Source organism: Podarcis tiliguerta (genome assembly GCF_965153285.1).
Source record: "Podarcis tiliguerta genome assembly, chromosome: 6".
Lineage (NCBI taxonomy): Eukaryota > Metazoa > Chordata > Lepidosauria > Squamata > Lacertidae > Podarcis > Podarcis tiliguerta.
Window position 1 is genome coordinate 56,668,004 of NC_139539.1, and position 23,170 is coordinate 56,691,173.

Here is a 23,170-nt window from a genome sequence, read left to right on the forward strand (position 1 = left end):
TTTGTTCCTCTTTCCTAGTTTTAGAAGCTTTGGGATGAGGGACAATAAGAACCCTTTTAATTGCTTACAGAGTGCAAACATTCCCCACCCCCGACATGTCTCACAGCTTCTGCTGCAGAAGAGAAGCAGCCCAAGAAGTTCAGCTGTTTTGCTTTATAACAATACAAGATGGAAGGCAAATGTGTTCCTTTTTCATTTGTGATCCCTGTAAGAGGAGGAGGAGGACCTATAGGTTGCTCTTTCTTTCTTTCTTTCTTTCTTTCTTTCTTTCTTTCTTTCTTTCTTTCTTTCTTTCTTTCTTTCTTTCTTTGCATTTCAAGCTACTCCCTGCCCTTTGCTACCATTCCTTTATGTTTATAAGTTTAGCAGGGGGTCTAGAGAGTGAAATGAAAAGCACATGCCTCTCTGTCTTTACAATTGAAATGGAAGAAATCTAATATGGCAGAAGAATCACGTTGTTTATGGGGTTATGGATTTCACCGAAGGCCATCCTTACTGATTCATAATTAAACTACCATAATAAGCTCTGTATTTCATCTCTGGAGATCAGAAGGATACAAGGGAGTGAATTTTCATTTTCACTAGGGGCCGGTGAATATATTTCCCACTTCCATGGAACTTTGAACATGCTAATGATAAGAAGAGGAAGAAAAGATTTATGAGGGATGCTGCAACCAATGCAAGTGAGTTGAGGGATAATTTACTAGGCCAAGGGTAGCCAAGGTGGTAACAGCCAGATGTTGTTGTGCCCTCCAGATGTTGTAAGGCTCCAGCTCCCATCAACCCCAGCCAACATGGCCAATGGTCAAGTCATCACCAATGATGATGGGAACTGGAGGTCACCATAGAATCACAGAATTGTAGAGCTGGAAGGGAATTGGGGGGTCATCAAGTTAGGGGTGTACAAAGGGGGTGTGAGGGGTGCGGTGCACCCCGGGTGTCATCTTGACAGAGGGTGACAAAATGGTGGGCGGCACTCATCACTGCGGGGCCTGCAGCATGTATGAGCCACATGTCTCAGCGCCCGCAATCTCCACACTGTCCGCCCACTCCCCCCCCCAGCTGTAGGGCAGCTGAGGCCCCGCTGTGTGCCCTGTCTCTATGGGCGCTGCATCTCATCCTTATGGGCGCCACAATCCCAGTCCCTATGTGTGCCATGGCCGTGGCCCGCCTCTATGGGTGGTACACCCCGCCCCATGGGTGGTACACTCCACCCCTGGGCACTCTGCCCCAGGTGCCTGAGATGCTTCCTCCACCGCTGCGTCACGGCAACCCCCTGCAACGCAGGAATTAAAGAAGTGTCTGGGTTTTGCTGTCTTGCCCAGGTAAGTCTGCAGTGGCTATTCAGATGGTGCAGTCCCACCAATGAAAGGGAGTTTTGACCTGCTCCATCTATGACCTGGGCCAGGTCACCCCACATTGGGCAACCTGGTGCATCTCAGCTCCCCAGGCCTTGCCATATTAGTGCTTAATATGGACACCTGATCAGTATAGCCCACAAAAGCCCCAAACTCCTGAGCTCAAGCTTTAGCCTGCAGGAGTATCTGGATTATAGACACGTACCATCACAACCCGCTAGCACTGGTTACTCTAGTACTAGACTAACACCCTACAGTACATACAGTGGTACCTCGGGTTACAGATGCTTCAGGTTACAGATGCTTCAGGTTACAGACTCCGCTAACCCAGAAATAGTACCTCGGGTTAAGAACTTTGCTTCAGGATGAGAACAGAAATCGTGCAACAGCAGCAGGAGGCCCCATTAGCTAAAATGGTACCTCAGGTTAAGAACAGTTTCAGGTTAAGAATAGACCTCCAGAACGAATTAAGTTCTTAACCCGAGGTACCACTGTAATTATGTTCCTCAACCTTGTTATTGTAAACCAACCTGTGGACATGTCCAGCAACCCATTTACTTGTTGCAAAGCTGCATTGGGAAATATAATTTGGAGCAGAAATCTGGCTGGGGGCTGTTTCTTATCAGTTCCCCAACCCACACCTTGATTTGCATAATTAGCATAACATGCTAATTAGGCTACCAAGATTTGGGGGACTTAAACACAGCAATCTTAGCTTATACCCTTTCTGTCATGAATTGTGGTGGTTATGAAAACACTCCCAATGGAACATTAACAACATATGCCATGCCTGTTCATGATTAAAGACATTCACCGTACCATATATCAGAGCAAAGTTGTCAGTATTAAGGAAATAGCACTTTGGTGATAATTCCTAATATACAGTGTCCTGTTAAATGAGCAAAGCTTGGAGTTTGCTTTAGCTGCTGCTTATTTTCTAGCTTAATGCTGTTCTGTGTTTTATTGAAACCCTTCTTGTTGTTTGCATTTATGGCCCTCTGAACTTTACTGTATCCAACAATTCATAATTACTGTCTGTACTGATTACTTATAATAAGGATTTAATGCATTTAATAATGCATTTTTCACATCTGTAAAATCCTTCTTCCACTGCACACAAATCACATGCTCTCTAGTAGTAAATGTTCTGTGATGGAAGAAAGGGAGAAAAAGGGGGGGGGCGGCAAAAAAGTTTGTTCCAGCTTCTTTCACAATACAGGTTTCTCTTTTTCACAATTTTAATGCTTTATTGAGTCAAAACAATTATTCTGTATGTTACTCAACCAAATTTCCAGAGGCTACAAACCGGAAATGTGTTTTCACTGAAAATCTGATTAGTATCTACCAATGGAAGTTTTTGATTTTATTTTTCTCATTGCAAGAAAGAGAGAAAACATTTTCTTTTCTTTCCACATTTGAAAGACATTTGACATTTTGAATAAAGCTGTCCTTTAGAGTTCAAGTAACAAAGGCAGCCAAATGAAAAATTAGCACATAAAATTAATGATCGCTGAAGTTGGCAGTACTTGCTGGAAAGCTGAGGTCCTTCTGGCATTTGCATTTGGAACAGCATCAAAGCTCCTGCTTCCATTCAACATTGGAGCTGAAAAGGGGGGAGAGAGAGAGAAAGGAAAATGTATCCAGAATATCAGGTGCAAAGGAAAACTGAAAGGCTAGTAGGAGAGATCATTTTCTGGCTGTGTTCATAGTGCCAGTCCAATGAAGTAATTTTCAAAAAAACATATATCTGGAAAAAATTGCCTCTGAGATTCAGTATGTTCTGTTTTGTTTTCCTCTCCTCTAGTGTTAAACTGGAAATGAAAGTAAGAATTCTGTGGGGTTGGGTGGGAGAAACCTACAAAAAGTGGATGCAACAATCTCTTTGCAGAAATCTGTGGACCTTTATGAATGACTTAACTGTGTTAGGAAGACACAGTTACTTTTGGCCAAACTTGACTTGAAAAACCCAAATGTGATTATTTCTTTGAGGTGGTGTGTATTTGGTTTCATGCTTCTAAGACAATCCCTTGAAGCCTGATCTTTTCTTGTATTATTTCATACGGCAACCTCTTTGAACTGCAAGCCTTGTTCTCCAGCATACAGAGGACCAGTTTTCAGCTTACACAAGTGGGGGTGGAGAGTAAAAAAATCCCTACCCTTGACGCTAGCTAGAAGTTCCCTTGACGTGATGTTAATAGCATCAAAGGAGGGATGAATCTGCCAACAGATTCTCTCACTGTGCAGATTAGTGCACAAAGTGAAGATGTAGAGAGAGTACAGTTGTAATTAGGGCATTAGGCATACAGACAGCCAAGGCAGTCTTCATCTCATTATGAGGAAAGCAGCATATTATGTCATGGCTTTTATAGTGGCCCAGCTGCAAGCTATCATTTTAGAGGTCACAGAGAGAGAGAAGGAGGAAGAAGTGATATTGCCCTGTCCTTATTAATAGTAGTTTAAGGGCTGGAAGGAAATTGTATTGGGATGGGTTTTGAGCTCTTGAAATAAATTAGTTTCATGTCATACTTTTGATCATTTGTCCCAAATGACTTTTACAAGTAATTTGTGGCAACATAGCAATGCTTAAATTCTGTACAATTCCAGTGGTGCTGTAAGCCTGGAGCCATCACAGCACAACTATAATAATACAGTGTCTGTGGGGGGTTATTGTTTTTGTTTGTTACTATGTTATGCATTTTTCTGTTTTTATATTGCAAACCACCCTGTGATACTCAGATGAAGAGCAGTATAGAAATTTAATATATAACTACTACAGTCATACCTCGGGTTACAGACGTTTCAGGTTGCGTTTTTTTCAGGTTACGGACCCGCTGAAACGTGAAAGTACCGGAACGGGTTACTTCCGGGTTTCGGCAGTCACACATGCGCAGAAGTGCCGAATCACAACCTGCACGTGCGCAGCCACGCCGCTGTGGGTTGCCAATGCTGCAGGTTGCGAACACACATCCTGCATGGATCGCGTTCGCAACCCGAGTGTCCACTGTACTACTACTAGTGTTGTTGCTGCTGCTAGAGCACAGTGCTTCTTAGTCCTTTTGTCCATCTTATTTGTGATGCATAATCGGACAAGGACTTGAAATTGCTGGAAAGGACTGCGAGTGCTGAGTTGTAGGGAATCAAGTTGTTGAAGGGCAAAAGGCGAATATCCCATCAGGGACTGGCTTGGATTGCTGTTGACTGCTGAAGAAATAACAGAGATAGGAACTAGGCCAGCCTCAAGGACACCACTTATTCCAGCTTTGGTCAGAAAGAGTCAATGGATCGCCAATGGTGTGGGAGATACAGGCAAGTTGCAACATGGGCAAGCAGTGTTGCCCCTTCTGTCTCTGCAACTTTGGGTGATTCACCATAAAGAAGTTCTAGTGCAAAGTGAATCTATGAAGCTCCAGATTTACACCTCAACTGATGCTAAATCCCTCAGAGTTCTCTTTCCCTCCCTCCTGAAATACCTCAAGGATTATCTCTACACACCTGAACTCTTATATTAACATTGGAGGTCCATCATCTTTGGAGGAATAGAAGTGGAAGGAGGCTACTGAAGATAGATTGTCCAAGGACCTCCCAGAACCTAAAGTGGGAACTGGCATTCACAGTGGAGAGTTTTCCATTGCAGTGAAGGGGGTACTGCCCCACCAACCTCAGTCCTGAGGATGGCCCTGCCTGCCAACTTCCTCCTCCTTAGTCTCCTTGCTGCCCTGTAGAGCTCAGCAAGGAGGAGGATGGTGCAAAAGTAGAATTAGTTGGTTCCACCTGCTGTTGACCTCCCTGCCTTCCACCCTATTAGTCCCAATGGGCACCAGTGTCCTGAGCACACCCAGCCCAAGAAGGGCAAACAACCAGTAGTTTAAGTATTTATTAACAAAGGACAAACTTACCAGGGGCAGATTTAGGGCTGTGTGAGTGGTGTGCACGCACTGGGTGCCAAGCCAATGGGGCAACATTTCAAAGCCCGGTAAGTGAGGTGATGGGCTTTGGAAAGGAGGTATGAGGCTCTGATGGGATTACAGAGTCCTCTCTCATCCTTCCCAAAGCCTAGTTAGCACGTTCCCAGCTTTGGGCAAGAGGTTCTAGGGATCTTGGACCGTGCCAGAGCCCTCGTGCCTCCTTCCCAGAGCTGGGTGTCTCCTTACCCACTTTTGGGAAGGCAGGGAGGGGGGAATTTTGGCCTCACACAGGGTGCCATAGTACCCAAGTCTGCTGTTGAACTTACTGTAGCTCCTGTAGCACATACACACTTCTGGTGGCCAGGCTGCTGGTGTCCCTCCCTGGGCTTCTGCTCCGAACTGGAACGTCAGAACAACAGGTGGCTGCGCCTACACCCAAACTTCATTATCCTTGTCTGACCGCATGGGTGCAAGCTAAACCCTGACTTCTCCTACATAGACATTGCCACTGTGCCTGCCTCTTCAAGCCCCTTCTGGTCCTGGGGGACAGCAGGAGAGGGGATGGAGGGGATTCTGCTGCTCCCTCCCTTCAGGCACTGTCTCTCCCGCAGCTTCTGCTACATCCTGTCCTTCCATCTCCAGGTCCTGCACCTCTTTCCCTGTCTCTGACTGCTCCATACCCTCCCCATCCTCCAGCTCTGGTTCCTGCCTCACAGGAGGTGCAAAACCCCATAAATTGCTCCTCCCTTCCCCTGGAACAGCCTCGGGCTCTGATATCTCTTCTGCCCACTCATTGGAGGCCTGACAACCAGGCAGCACTTCTTATTGGGCTCCACTGTTGTCACCCCTCATTCAGAGATATAGCTGTCAATGTTTCCCTTTTTTTAAGGGAAATTCCCTTATTCCAAATAGGAGAAAAGAAACGGGAAAAGTTGACAGCTAAAAGTTGACAGAGAGTGCATCCTAGAAGGCATTCTACTCTCCCCCCACAAGTGTGCATAATAGGGGCTGTAAGCTTAAGGGGAGCTTCTTCCCCACGGCTGATCTTCACAATGAGTCTGGGAAACCCATTCCAAAGACCATTACTTTAGTTCATGTCCTGCTATTCCTCTTTGTAGGAAGAGCCTATGTGGGAAGTTATATCTGCACTATAGCAAAGCTGGGTGTGATGCACAGAGTGGAAGTCACTCAGTGGATGAAGGAGCAAAATAAACAACTTAGCAACAGTCTGCTCACTGAAGGCCTCACTAATTAGAATTCCTGAGCAAACAACAACCAAGAAGAAAGGGAAAATGTGTTTATACGCCCCAAAGTGTGGGGATATGATCTGTGAGTCATGCAATATGACTCAGGAAAATTTAGTGCTCAGAAACTACTTCTGTTTACACTGTTACCAGCAGGGATGTCAAGTGTAGCAATTAAATCCTGCGCCTTTCCACTGTATGTAGCTTTGTGAAGGTTCCCTGCCCTTTCTTTTATGGACCCAGTATCCTTCCTAACAGAACATCTCGATAGTAAATTGTTGATTTTTGAAGTATGTAAACATGCATACATCTCATTTTGATGGCTGAACTATTATGAGTTCAGTTCAGGAACATGGAACTTCTGTTTGGGGAAAAATAAACTAAAAAAGAAAAGAAAAAAGCTTTATATGATGTAGTTCAGCACAGAAGACATAGTCAGTAATTCTCCAACAGATTTAAGTACTTAAGCTGTGAGAAGATTTGTAGCTATGTACTCTATGTAATGCTTTATTGTGCTTGATCCGGAAACTGCAGTTAGTGCAGAATGCTGCAGCACAATTGCTGACAGAAGTGAAATCTTGTCAGTATATAACACTGTGCTCAATGGGCCTTGTTCCCTGTAGAGAACTGCATCCTGAGTTTTTTAAAAAACATCTTATTTATTTATTGCATTTATATACCTGAAGAAGCGTCTCCACCTTCATCGTTCTGCCCAGATGCTGAGGTCCAGCACCGAGGGCATTCTGGCGGTTCCCTCACTGTGAGAAGCAATGCTACAGGGAACCAGGCAGAGGGCCTTCTCGGTAGTGGCACCTGCCCTGTGGAACGCCCTCCCATCAGATGTCAAAGCGATAAACAACTACCTGACATTCAGAAGACATCTTAAGGCAGCCCTGCTCAGGGAAGTTTTTAATGTGTGACAGTTTAATGTATTTTTAATCTTTGTTGGAAGTTGCCCAGAGTGGCTGGGGAAACCCAGCTAGATGGGCGGGTACAAAAATTAAATTATTATCATTATTTCCCACCTTTTCCTCCAATGAGCTCAAGTGAGCTTTGTGGCCAAGTGGGGAATAGAACTCTGCTCCCAGGTCCTCATCTGACGCTCTAACCATTACACCACACTTAATTTTTATAGCTAGCAGTCTGCTGGATGCACTCTCCCAATGTATTTCATTTATGCATCATATGAAATGTCTGTGTATGGATATAAAATATTTCTCCCATGATTATGCATACCCTCAGTTTAGTAGACTGAATTGAACAAACAAGACTGGAGAAATCTCTCTCTCTTTTACTGCGTCCAAATATTCTAACACAGAGTTCCCTTTTCAAAAGGGGAAAAAACACTTCTAGATCATACTTTCGATTGAACACTGTCTTCTTGACTTTTTTGCTCTCTTATGGCACAGGGGAACCTATATAAAGAAACTTGGCTGGGTTTTGAAAGGCATAAATTAAGGGAGGAGGAGCCTGGGGAAATCCCACTAGAGCCCCAGCAAGAAAGAGTTCAAATGCCTGAGTTTTCTTTCAGCTGTTGGAGATAAAAGTCCCTGCGCTTTCAATTCTTGCTTTCTGCTTCTGCCAATAATCAGAGGGAGGGCTCTTCCTTGGCTGTTGACTGCTGAAGAAATAACAGAGATAAATTAAACTAAATAAATACACGCTGGATTGAATAGATAATAATTTCACTGGCTATCAAAATATCAAAGTGCAAGGGGGGAGAGTGCGCTAGAGAGGCACACACACAAAACTGGGCTTTGAAGTTCTGCAAAGGCCTGCTTTGTCAACATGGTAGTTAGTATTTTTATTTAAAAATTGATAGACAGTCCAGGGCCAATGTGGGCTTGCAGTCCTTGAGAAGAAAACGACAAGCCAATGAGTAGATTGGAGGATTCCTTTTTGCACAATGAGTCAATTATTTTCATTAAAGAAGACAAATTCTTAACTAGGTGCCCACATTTCAGCAGCATTTTTCCTCTGCAAACCAGCTTGTTCTTTTGACACCCCCCCCCAGAAGATTAGGGGAAGTGCAAGATGCACAGGGAGAGGAGAAAGGGAGAAAGTCCCATTGTGCTAGCTTCCACTAGTGCAACAGTTTAGTTGAATGTGGCCCACTGCTTCTAAGTCTACTACAAATTAGCCAAGAATCAAGCCAGTTTGACCAAATCTCAAGGACTCAACTTCCCCAATGTTTCACCAGTTCAGTTAGCATCTAGGCTCTAAAAGGCAGAGACTGGGGTAGCTGGAAACAGCTCTCCCATGAGCGGCTAGGCCTAAATGTGCATCCCTCTGCTGAATTTGTCATAAACTTTGGAGGTTGGAGGGATGCATATGAAGGCCTCATGCAGAACTGTGCAGGAACTCTGGCGGCCATTTTGTACTGGAGGGACCTTAATTTTTACATATGTATGGACAGTCCTTTGAGTAAAGACTTCTGGGACTGGAGGCAATGAAAACTACTCTGGCAAAATGAACTGAAAAAGTCTTCACTGGAGACTCTTTTTAAACATTTTTTTTCCTGTAGAGACTAGAATTGGAGAGTGGGGGGGGGGGGACCCAGCATACTTTTAATAGCGCTATAAAATATTATAATTTACTGTGAAGGTTTATTAATAGTAATAACAGCCTTTTATGCATTTGGCGGTCTTTGACTGATTGAACCTTTTTCATTCACTTTAAATTAAACTGTCTTCAAACTTAGTTTTGTTCAAGTCAATAGGCTGGTGCGTTTCATACAAGAAACCTGTTTGTAGTAGGGCAGAGAAATACCTGGCTCTAAAGCCAACAGTTATGACTATAATCTCAGAAGACCTCCGCAGCCTGAAATCTCATGCTGAGCTCTTTGAATGGCACTTAAGTGTATACTGTAAATCACTTAAGTGTATAAACTCTTGGAATGAATTTATTGACATCCAAAGGGACGCAGTGTAGGCATTGGCAACAGTTTCATGTATGCCATCATTTCTTTCTAGCCAGGGCAAATGAATCCTCAAATGACTATAGTTTAAAAGCCTTTCCTGACAGATCCCTTTTCTTTTCTCCCCTAGAACAAAGCTAAAGTAACAACAACAACAGCATTATTATTATTATTATTATTATTAATAATAACGGTCTTAAAATTGTAGATTAGCAAAGTTAAAATGGGTGGTGGAGAAAATACTGTTTGCCACACTTGTTTCCTAAAACAATTTCACTAAACCTTGTTCTTCTCTGGTCCTTTGCTAGCTAATGTGGGCTTTTAATAATTACTATCGTGTTTACATTTATTTTATCTTCTATAAAATTATGTGTGTGTATATATATATATATAATATATTTGCTTTCGTAGATTTTCACGGGTACAGGAATGCAGGTTTTGGTGTCCTCGGGTGTCTTCCCGTGTAAAAGTTGGGGTGTCTAGGCGACGTTTCGACGAGGTCTCACTCGTCATCTTCAGGCTGGTGCTTTCGGCTTCTTGTTACTGGAACAGAGCAGGATCTCAGTGTTTGAGTTCCTATAAATACTGTTGAGGAGGTGTGGTGTATAGCCTCCAATGTTCTGGGCAGAGAGGAGGTTCCCAGGCTAGTGTGCCTTTTCTTCTTTTGTTCCTTAATTACTTGAGGGATATCTTGAGTGATTTCTTGAGTGATTTCCTGAATCCCACTTAGGTGGGTCATTAGGTGTGGATTAGTTGCTAAAGCCTTCGTGTCTTGAACTCTTGAACTTTGTGAAGAGTTTTTCTGAGAAGATGGCTGTACCATCTTGTACAACCAAGTGCAGTACAGCCATCTTCTCAGAAAAACTCTTCACAAAGTTCAAGAGTTCAAGACACGAAGGCTTTAGCAACTAATCCACACCTAATGACCCACCTAAGTGGGATTCAGGAAATCACTCAAGAAATCACTCAAGATATCCCTCAAGTAATTAAGGAACAAAAGAAGAAAAGGCACACTAGCCTGGGAACCTCCTCTCTGCCCAGAACATTGGAGGCTATACACCACACCTCCTCAACAGTATTTATAGGAACTCAAACACTGAGATCCTGCTCTGTTCCAGTAACAAGAAGCCGAAAGCACCAGCCTGAAGATGACGAGTGAGACCTCGTCGAAACGTCGCCTAGACACCCCAACTTTTACACGGGAAGACACCCGAGGACACCAAAACCTGCATATATAATATATATATATATATATATATATATATATATATATATATAATATATATATATATATATATTATATGTAATATGCAAATGTATATAATATTACATATTATATTATTATATTATATTATATTATATTATATTATATTATATTATATTATATTATATTATTAAGGTGTTTCTCTCCATGTGATCATTTGTTTGGAGAGAGTGAATGGGTTTTGTGTGTGTAGCTCTGTGTGCACTTTCATATACCCACTTTGCCTGTTCTGCCTCCATACCATTGACCATGTTGGGAGAAGGTCTGTAAAGTGGAAGCCTGCCAAACACAAGTAGGCCATGCCTTGAGTTGGAGCTCATGGAGACAGCCTACTGGCAGACCTCCCTCCAGCATGTTGACTAATATGTTGAAGGAACTTTTAAAGGGATAGGGTAAGATGTCATGTTGAGGATGGTAAAAGCACAATCTCTTTCTCATTACATGATGGGATTTTTTTTTTTTTAAATGCAATTTGTACATTGCTTATTCATGGTTATCTCTAAGCTGTAAACTAGAAACAGGAGACATGTTTTTAACACGTAATATACCTTGCTAGTCTTCTAAATCACTGTTATATGGCAACATAGGTAGATGCAACTGGCATCACTTTGGGTGGGATATTTAGCAGTAGGGCATTAAGTTTATAGAAAAAGTAAGTAACAGGAGACACGATGTTGTTGTTTAGTCATGTCCGACTCTTCGTGACCCCATGGACCAGAGCACGCCATGCACTCCTGTCTTCCACTGCCTCCTGCAGTTTGGTCAGACTCATGTTGGTAGCTTCGAGAACACTGTCCAACCATCTCGTCCTCTGTCGTCCCCTTCTCCTTGTGCCCTCAATCTTTCCCAACATCAGGGTCTTTTCCAGGGAGTCTTCTCTTCTCATGAGGTGGCCAAAGGATTGGAGCCTCAGCTTCAGGATCTGTCCTTCCAGTGAGCACTCGGGGCTGATTTCCTTAAGAATGGAGAGGTTTGATCTTCTTGCAGTCCATGGGACTCTCAAGAGTCTCCTCCAGCACCATAATTCAAAAGCGTCAATTCTTCGACGATCAGCCTTCTTTATGGTCCAGCTCTCACTTCCATACATCAGTACTGGGAAAACCATAGCTTTTACTATACGGACCTTTGTCTCTGCTTTTTAAGATGCTGTCTAGGAGACACGATAGAGGTGTATAAAATTGTGCCTAGTGTGGAGAAAGTGGTTAGAGAAAAGTTTGACTCCCTCTCTCATAATACCAGTTGCTGAGAATCACGAGGTTGTCGGTAGTGCTGTTGCTCTCCTGCCCTTCTTTCAGGCTTCCCATGGAGATCTGGTTGGCCACTGTGAGAACAGGACGCTAGACTAGACGGGCCATTGGTCTGATCCAATGGGCTCTTCACTGACTCAGCTACTGTGCTGGTACAGAGATTAATTAACCTTCTATTTGGAAAGAATACACAACTATAGCAGCGCAAATAACAGAATTATGGTAGTATAGAATTTTGGGAACCATTGCAACATAGTTTTAATGATAACTTTCAAGGCATCCCCTTTTGACCTATGTTGGACTTACAGCTTTGAAGGAACTTCTTGTATAATTTGCATAACATCAGCCGCATTAAAAAAAAAGCTAATGGCAAGGTTAAGCAACTAACTAACACAATGATTTCTTTCCATATAAATCACTATCACTATGCATTAGGTTTCTATTTTCTGCACATTTGGTCTGCAATCCTAAGCATCTGGGCTTGGGCACATATTTATTTATTCCTTTATTTGTTAAATTTGTACACCGCCCTTCATGTGAAGACCTCAGGGTGGTTCACAGCATAACAATGCTGTAAAAAACACAAAATACATAATAAAAAGAAGAGCAAGAACAAAACATACCCCGTTACCATTTGAAAGAGTGGGATTTACTTCTGAGTAAACATAGGGACCGCAGTTAAGAAACAGCTAAGAATAGATGTCATGACGAACTGGGGAAATTCTTATTCCATTAAATTATGCTACTAGCAACACAGCAGAGTCATCCTTGATGTTTTTAGGGAACACCCTTGATGGGTGGGAAGATTTGCACATAGCAAAGAGTGTCATTTGTTATGGAGTGGAAAGAAATAACCATCAAGTTGGCTCTATTTCAGAAGGCACATGATCCAAACATGTTGTGGCATTAATAATTGTCCCAATAGCCCAAAATTTGGATGAGCAGCAGCGGTACTGTTTATATAGGGTTGCATGAAACCATGAAGGACATTGTGGAGGGCACTGGCCACAACTTCATAGAAACATAGAATTGTAGAGTTGGAAGGGACCTCAGGGGCCATCTAGTCCACCTCCTGCAATGCAGGCATTTCAGCTAAAACATCCATGACAGGTGGCCATCCAACAGCAACTGTGGGGGCAAATGACAGCCAGTGGGGTTTTTTTTTTGGCAAGACACTACTCTGTGGCCCCAATCCAGAACAGGGCCCAGTTTATTTTTTATTGCCCTGTAAAATGCCCAGTACTGTCTTTGGACTGGGATGGTGAATAGTGGATAGATGGGAACAGAAGGGTGAACGTAGCTTTGTGGTCTCTTCCCTTTCTGGCTTGCAACTGAAGTCATAAAACCAGTCGAGGCCAATCTTTCTAGGTCCTTGGCTGCAAAGCCAAGCAGAAAGCAGCGCAAACTTTTAAATCCTGGCTTTCAATCTGGGACAACCTCCAGAAGCTTTTATTCATCTCAGTTCTAATATGAATCCAACTGACCCAAAATGTAAGTTGACAGATAATTCAGTGCTAAAGCTCTTGGCGCATCTCCCTGTTTATTTTGAAAGATGCAATTAATTGTGCAAAGAAAGTATGACATACTTATTGTTTGTGTCATTAAGAGGCATTTTCTCACCGAGTTAGCACCCAACTCAGGTCTCATGAAAGTTCTGGAGACAGATTTTAACCATGTTTAGTTGGACGTAAGTTGGGATGGAATGGAATTAAACATGAGCACATGTTAAGTTGGCATAGACAGCAGTTAGACCCACCCATTCATCCTTTCATCCTTTCAAACCTGCTACTTAGTACAAGGATTGATCAAGCTCTTTAAATTAAAGCTGCTGAAAGGATAATACTTCAAAGTGGCGTTTTCACTGCAAATATTATGGGTGCTGTTTTTTAAGAGGAGGAATATTCCATCATGAATGAATCAGCAGGAAAGAATAATCATGCCATAGGATACACTGGGTTGCACTTAATTAATTTCACCAACTGGTATCCATCCAATTCCATGAGATGGAAAGCAATTCATTGTCTATTTCAGGAAATGCAATATATAATGTAAAAAGCCATAATAGCTGAATCAAATAGAGATATTTTCCATTTTTTACTCTCTCCAAGCAGTTCTTAAATTAGAAGCATTACAGAAGTGTTATTTTAAAGGCACGGTGTCAGTGTGTGTGTCATATTTCATTTTAGGATCCAGCCAGAACCCTAGATTATGAAAGTGATGTTCAATTGTGATGGAAACTCCTTCTTGAGTATTTAGTGCTAACTGCTGGCTGACCTGTTCGCTGGGACTCTGATCACCTGGAAGAGATTTCATCTTGGCTTTATTTCCCTTTCACCAATTACTCATTTGCTTCCATTTCTTTTTAGCTTAGCTCTGAATAAGTGCGCAATTGCTATATTATGGTCTTTCTGGATCATCATTATTATTTTTGGTAACTGAAAAGACACGATATCTCATTTTCAACCAAGCTGTGCCCTTGAGAAACTCAGGACTGCTCTGGAGCTGGTTTGATGGTGTGTATATCAGCAAAATATGCTTCAATTACACATTAAAATGATGATTGACAGAAGTAAACCATCCCAGAGTTCTGCAAATGACTGCTGAAACCCTATTGAAAAGCCCCATTCTCTGAAGCCCTGTTGAGATGACATTATAGAGAAAGTGAATAAACACATGGCTAGTATGTATGTATGTATGTATGGGGGTATGTATGCATAGGTGCATATGCACATTCAGTCAACCTATTCCCTGTGTACAACAAGCTGGGTGCAGACACACCAGCAATCATGTGCACAGTATGCAGATAATATGCGTGATGCTTCTGAGCAGCTATTTGGATGAATGCATGGTAGTTGAAGGTAGGGCCACAGTGGGTACAATGCCAGCCCCTCTTCCTCCGTGTGTTCATTCATTTCCTCTAATCAGCAGTGGACTGCATGGAGGAGCTATGCTGCTCACCTGACCTCTGTCCAGCTGACTTGTAGCATCCTGGGATGAAGAGGGGAAGCAGCTTGGTGGTGACATTATCACAGTGCAAAGACACCGACCCAGCACTCCTGTCAGCGTGTTTGCACTGCGCCCACCCCACTGCTTCTGCCTGTTCACCATCACGGTATGCTGCAATGACTTCGTCATACAGAGATCAAGTGAGTGAAGCAGCTCCACTATACCATCTGCTGCTGACCTCATGCATGCGTAAGAATTTGATCTGTGCAGAGCAGATCATTGACTAGGCAATCATTCCAGAGCTCTGTAGAGTGACAGCAAAGGGAAGGGAAATGAACAGTGCTTATGTGAAACTAACTTGATACTCAGAGTTACAATGAGAGCCAAAAGATGTTGGTATTTGAGTTCATTTGAGGCTTGTAGGTTGTCAGGAACCCCAGAACCTACCTCTCTCTTTCTCTCTCCCTCCCTCTCTGCAGACACCTCTCTCTCTCTCTCTCTCTCTCTCTCTCTCTCTCTCTCTTCAGATGGAGAAATTCATGAATCACAGCATAGAGCTGTAACAGTTATTGGAGAGATGATCAGGGACAACCTGGCATTGCTGAAGCCTTTTACAATGTGTAAAGAATCTGACATGCATTACACTCTTGAGCTGTTTTGATGGAAATGTATTTTTTCACACTGAGGTCATTAGTGAGGCAGCTTTAAATATCCCGTTCAGGCAGCTGCGCTCAGTGTATGCTGATTTTTTCCCCTTCTTCTCGTGAGGTATCCCAGGGCCGTTGGACTATTTCAGACAAAGAAGGAAAAGGGCCCCTGCTGAGCTTGGAAATCATCTTGCTACTTGGAGATCAGCTTGGAACAGGTTATTTATTGCTGTTCTTGGCATGGGGGTCCCTCGCAGGCCTGCAGACTCAGTTTGGCTGCTCTCCTCACGGCTCTCCGGCACAGCTGACGATCCTTCCTTTGGAGCATGGGGTGCCTGACAGGCCATGCAAAGCAAAAGGCCTGCCTTGCTCCAGATCTCTCCTAAGCTAATTCCCAGTCCCATGGAGAAAGGGCTGAGTTAACAAACAGATGCTTGGTGGTGTTCAGCAAAGAAGAACCGTCAAGCCGAGGCTCTTTCTTTCACGTTAGCAAACTGTTACGAAGGACTTCTTGAATATAATGATTCCATAACAATGACATAATGGTGTAGAGTTACAGTCAAAGCTTTAATTGATTATTTTGACCCACCCACACACACACACACTTCCAAAAATACGTGTACAGTAAAAGCTCAGGAACCTGAACCACTCTGTAAGGGCACCATTTAGGGAAGGTGAGGAGAAAGGGCTTGCCCTTCCCCAGTCTCAGGGTTTCTCTCAGGGGTGAGGAACCTTTTGCAGCCCAAGGAAACCTTCTAGGAAACCTTCCAGGGTGATATGCTACTGGTGAGCAGGGCCAGAGGCACAAGTGGGTGGAGCAGGTGGAGCAACAAATGTAAATTTCACCTTTGTACAGTACAGTGGTACCTCAGGTTAAGAACTTAATTTGTTCCTGGAGGTCTGTTCTTATCCTGAAACTGTTCTTAACCTGAGGTACCACTTTAGCTAATGGGGCCTCCCGCTGCTGCCGTGCCACCACTGCACGATTTCTGTTCTCATCCTAAAGCAAAGTTCTTAACCTGAGGTACTATTTCTGGGTTAGCAGAGTCTGTAACCTGAAACGTCTGTAACCCAAGGTACCACTGTATGCCAGTTCCATACACCCCTCTGTAAGCTCCATTCTGGCAAACAAGAGGTATTGTCTGAATTCAAGGACACATTCCAGCCATGCAAAAACACCCAGGATGTGAAGCAGAGCCAATGAGAGATGTGGCCTGGGGTGAATGGTAGAGAGGCCTAGAGGGCTGCATTTGGATTCCAGGCCTGAGGTTCTGCAGCCCTAGCTTATAGTTCTGGCAAACTTGCTGATATTGCACACCATGTGCAATAAAATAGCATACAGAGTAATTCTGTACCCAAAGGTGAAAATCCCTCATGGGGAAAAAAAGAAATTGTAGCTACTCTGAGGAAGAAGGAAACAATCCCTTAGAAGGAATCCAATCCTTAGGGGATGAGTAACTATCCTTTCATGCTGAGGATACGTCTCCAAGGGGTAGGACGAGTTCTGGTAGTGGGTGATTTGATTGTTAGAAACATAGACTGTTGGGTGTGTGATGGGCATACAGACCACAGGGTGAATGGCCTTCTTGGCATGAAGGTTACAGACATCATCTAGATAGCTTCCACAAGAGGTAGTGATGGTAACCAGCTTGAATGGCTTTAAAAGAGAATTAGACAAATTCATGGAGGACAAGGCTCTCTGTGGTCATTATCCATGGTTATACTGTACCACCACAATTGGAGACAGTATGCTTCTGAATACTAGTGGGTGGAAATTGCAGCTTTGGATAGAAGCCAAAATGTTGTAGCCATATTAATACATAAAGAAAGAAACATGGCAGAGTCCTATGTAATAGAGACTGCTTCCAAATGCAAGTGGGATGCACATGGTTGCATGCCTTCTTCATCAAAATCTCAATGAAAACCCATTGCATCTGGGAAAAGGGCTGTAGGCAGCTGTCACCGTAAGGTATGCAGTGACATCACACAAAATTGTTCTGTATCACAAAGCTGAAATCTTCAGAGAAACACTTTGTAAAACAAAAGTCATTTGTTCATTCTTTCATTTTATATCCTGCCCTTCTTCCCATGGGAGCCCATAAAGTTTATTATTATTATTATTGAAAACAAAAAGCATGAAATACTTTCTGAGTAGCCCTAATGGAAATGTTAGTTTTGTAAAGCACTTTGAGATCTACAGATGAATAGAGCCGTATGAGCATTGAACTAGCTTCCTTGCTGTTGGGTTGCTCTTGCTTACTGATAGGAGAGGGTTGATGTAGTGGAGAGGTTGGCATGGTGCAAAACTTCTTCAGTGCTCCTGCCAGTGCGTTTGCACCACAGAGAACTCTTCATTGCCTCCCCACTCCCAGCAAGCAACAGGGACACAGCTGCTAGGAAGCTGGCGTAGAAGTTCCATTCCCCTGGTGAGCCACTTCTACATATGAGAAGACCCAGGACATATGTAAAATAGGGGAGGGGGCAGCCTCTAATTTTTACAGGATTAGTGTACTCTCTAATATAATTTCTAGCATATTGCTTTTAAAAAGTCTTTAGATTCTTTAACTGCATGCAATTTATTATCTAAGCAATCTGCATTAGGTAACTTATGTGAACCTATATACCGTAATGTATGCCAAGTTGAGACTCAGATGTGTTTCCTTCTTGATGTGTTACCATATTCACTTCCATCTTCTTTTGCAACACTCTAGGGAAAACGGTTGTGGTTGTTTTTGGGTTTTTTTAAAAAGCATTGCGCCTAATTACTTTTTCAACTGTTTTATCATGTGCATTTACATGATTATCATAAAAAGTTTGTCTTCGTTTCAAACGTTAACCTCAGAGCAGCCCCCCCAGTTGACTTGTGCACTTCCCTTGGCTCTCATCATGTGCAATGCTGTCAAAGAGCAGACAGGGGTTTCATTGCAACAGACATAGCTTGTGCGCCAATGTCAATCTCAAGGTTTTGTGTTGTTTTTAGTGGTCGGGAACTCTTTAGCTAGTGTATGAGGTTAGGAACTATTTAATACTCACTGTAGCTGCTGTAGGAAGAAACTTATACCAAGAAAAGGAAATCCTTATTTGCGCCAGACTCAAACACCATCTGTTTTGACAAAAGATGGTGCTATTGATCAGGTGTCATACAGCCGCCGGTGGTATGGTGGAGTGCAGCTGCACTCCCAATAACAGCTTCACTGCAACTTACCTGGATGGCTGGGTTGAGGCAGGGAGGCAGCAAAGTGGGGGTGGGTGGGGTATGTAGACATGGCTATGGAGCCAAACTGGAGGTCCTTTTGGTACAACCCTTCAGCCCTGACCTTGCAGCTGCCCATCCAGGTCAGTTGAAGTGATACTTTTAAGTTACTTTGGGTTAAGTTGCCTTGGGCAAAATGAAGCAACTAACAAATTTAATAAAAAAGGTACTCCATCAGGGCCAGTCGTGCCCGACTCTAGGGTTGTGCGCTCATCTCGCTCAAGAGGCCGGGAGCCAGCGCTGTCCGAAGACACTTCCGGGGCACATGGCCAGCGTGACTAAGCTGCATCTGGCGAGCCAGCACCAGTGCCGCACACGGAAACGCCATTTACCTTCCCGCTAGAAAGCGGTCCCTATTTATCTGCTGGCACTCTGATGTGCTTTTGAACTGCTAGGTTGGCAGGAGCTGGGACTGAGCAACGGGCGCTCACCCCGCCACGGGGATTTGAACCGCCGACCTTTCGATTGGCAGGTCCTAGGCTCTGTGGTTTAACCCACAGTGCTACCCGCGTCCCTAAACAAATTTAATAAATAACAATAAATAATCATCATACTGGAGTCAACTGATGCTGGTATATGAGACAAATGGTCCCTGGGGATGAGCAGCAGCTGGAAATTAACAAGAATAAGAATTATTTATTTATACCCTGCCCATCTAGCCGGGTTTCCCCAGCCATGCTTGGGGCTCCCAACAGAATATTAAAAACATGATAAAATATCAAACATTAAAAACTTCCCCAAACAGGGCTGCCTTCAGATGTCTTCTAAAGGTCAGAGAGTTGTTTATTTCCTTGACGTCTGATGGGAGGGTGCCACTACCAAGAAGGCCCTCTGCCTGGTTCCCTGCAACCTCACATCTCACAGCGAGGGAACCGCCAGAAGACCCTCGGCGCTGGACCTCAGTGTCCGGGCTGAACGATGGGGGTGGAGACGCTCCTTCAGGTATAAAGGGCCAAGGCCGTTTAGGGCTTTAAAGGTCAGTACCAACACTTCGAATTGTGTTCAGAAACGTAATGGGAGGCACCTAATTCCCCAACAGATTGTTGACAGCAACCACACATTTGTGATTGTATTTTCAAATGCTGGTGGTTATCATACCTGAAGCTGTGGTCAATTTTGTGCAAAGCAAAACTTAAAGTGATATTGGGAGGTCTTGCTCAGATAGATCATTTGTAATAATTCCCAGGGGTGTTAAAAATGTGTGGGTAACATCAATGGAAATTTTCACAGTGAAAATATACTTTTGCTAAAGGAACGTTATTGTATGACAAATGTCGCCAGTGCAGCGCCTGTGGGCATGCAGATATGCATAGAAGAGTTCCCTGTTTGGGGAAGTTTTTATAGAATAGTGGGCTTGTACAGGGTGGGTTAGCATGTTGGAATTGGGCTGGGGAGACTTGGGTTCACACCCCTGATCAGCCAAGTGGTGTGACTATGCATTGTTACTGGGAGGCAACTTCCATTAGCCTCGCCAGTACTTACTCCTGATTGCACAGGATTATTCGGCTTGGCAAACATGTCCAGCTTCTTCAGAAATAAAATAAAATCTTCAGACAGCTGAAATGCAACCTGTCATTATTAATTAGAAATGCAGAAAAACACACAAGGAACAGCTGTAGTAGAACTAGCTGCCATGTTGTAGGAACCCCACTGAATGAAAGAAATATCTTAACCAGCCTCTGTTCCTCATTTTCTGATGTACTCTGTGCTAATCTGTCACAAAAAGTAGCAGGCCTCACTGTCAGTGGATATGCAGTGGGCTGCATCACCTCCAAATTGCCCCTCCTACATAAGTACTACTACAACTACTGATTTTATTATTTGTACCCCTCCCATCTGACTGGGTTGCCCCAGCCACTTTGGGCATCTTCCAACAGATATAAAAACATAATGAAACATCAAACATTAAACACTTCCCTATATAGAGCTGCCTTCTAAGGGTAAAGGAGGCCTGCTCTTGCCTTGCACCTGCCATGTTTCTGTAATGGCTTCACTTCACACAAGAAAAAGGTTTGCCTCTTCTGTCTAGGCTTGCCTACTTTGCAACCTTTGCTTCTGATATCTTTAACAGCAGCCCGATGGGTAAACAATAGCAGGGAATCACATTTGTTTCTGAGCCGTTAGAAACCTCATTCACTGATTTCTGCAGTGCAAGCAGCTTAACAAGGCACAGGAGGAAGTAAGGTCATTCCCACCCCTCACTGGCCAGTGGCAACTCTACTTCTACCAACCATAATGGCACCATTTCAATATAAAGATTCAAGCCACAGAGCTGAGTTGGGTCCTTCGCATTTTCATTCTCCTGTTTCTCCCCACTGGTTCTTTTGTTTAGAGCTGCATGCCAGGAAGCCCTGGACAACTGCCCCTTGCCATCCCTAGAAAACTGTCCTGGCCCCATCCACAGCTGTGTCAACATTTTTGTAAGGTCCCCTTGAAGAGAGGGATCTCTAGCAGGCCGTTTCGTGGGAAATGTGCTGCCACTGAGACACACAGGCCGTTCCAAAACTAGCATGGGATGATGGATGCTTCTGAAAGATCCGAAGCTTCAGGCATCGAGGTCTCCCCATGCTATAGAGAGCCTTGTAAATTCTCCTTCTAAAGCTATGCTTGTTCCAAGGGGAAAGAGGAAGCTTCTGACCTCCTCCTCCTTTCCAAGGTAAACTCTTCAAGCTCAGCCCCACAGCATTTTCTCATCTGTCATGTCCTGCATGAAAGAGGTTTATGCAGCCCAGCACCCGTGAGGACAAGAAATTGCTTGTGGTTTTGAAATATCAGGGATACTTTGCATCTTAATTCAAGCCTACCAGATTTGCACATCACAAAACAACGTGCAAGCCAAACGAGCCTGAGTGCATAAGGGCAAAGTGAGCATAAAAACACATACATTCATGACAGCAGCATGCAAACATGCATTATATTAATAAACATTGCTTGCAAAAATGTGAATGGTAAAATGCCAATGAATTTTAGTGAGGACATTTTACCAAAAAAGAAAAAAGAAAGAAAGAAAAAGCCCAACAAATAAATGTTGAACTTAAGAGGGTAAACAAAAGAAAAATGCAAAGAAAGAAAATGGATGGATTCATCCATCCCTGACTAATATGCAATATGACCGACGGTGCTTACTGGTTGGCACAGGTTTAAAAAGCAGCTGCTTCGAGCTTGCTGATGCCAAAGAGAAGAAATAATCAAAGGTAGGGAAATGTACAACAGTTCTGGCAGAGGCCAGAGGAAGGCTTCACACCATAGGAACAGTTAGTCAAATGCTCTAATAAAAGGAAAGGATGTTTATGGTGAGAAATCAGGAAGCGCTTTCAGGAAATGGGAAGGAAAATTGAGATGAAACAGGGGAAGGGAAAACATAATACATATACACAGAGAGCTGTTGTTCAGTTACATTTATAAAATTGGACTATCATCAACTTTTTGATCTTGGGCTTCCACCGGTTCCCTTTTGATGCCTACTCATCCCACTCATTCAAACAGAGATGTTCAGCAGGTGTCAGTGGTCCCTTCACTATTGAGTTAGGAGTCTATTTTAAGCACAGGCAACAAACACATTTCTGTCCAGGTGTGAACTTAATGATCACATGAAATTACACTCTTTATGATCTTTATTGATAGGATAAACCCCATGCTGATCACCTGTTGATCCAAGTCCTAAATACTACCACTACTCCTGAGGTTCATTCGTTAAAATATGTGTGAAGAGTTCAGCAGCTCCACTGGTTTTTATGTGAGCTGTGTGTGTTATAAGCGGGTCTAGGATTTCATTTTAAGCCTTCATATCATCAATAGTAGTGAAATGCTTGTCACTGAATGAGGGATGAAGAAAAGACTTGCACATTTCAGGATACCACTGGCCAGTGGGTGGGGTGATACAATTTCTTCAGAGTGCACAGGGATTTGCGGTAATCTCTCATCTTCCCCGCAAGATCTCAATTAGTGGGGTCTGCACCACCCAGTGTCGGAGATATTCAGCAGGGCTTTTGTTTTGTTTTTTGCTAGAGATGCTGGTGAAGGAAAATAAATTCAAGAGCTCATAAAAGCATGTCTCAAATAAGGGGCATGTTTCACAAGTGACCAAATTCTTCTCCTGATTAGATGAAATTCCTAGCTGGGGAATAATGACCAGATTCACCCCCTTCAAGGCAAACCCACACAACTGGTCTAATGCAAGCAGGGCAAAAAACAAGAGAGGGCATGGGTGCCTCTCTGCATGCTCTGGTTTCATTCCTGCAGAATTCTGCCCCCTCCAAACTAACAGAGAGTAGCAGTTTAGCTCACAGAAATTACTCTAGCTTACTGTATTTTGGGAGCATAGAGATTTGGGATAGTTCCCAAATTAATAGGTTAAGCTTTGGTGAGCTTGCACACCTCCCCCATTTG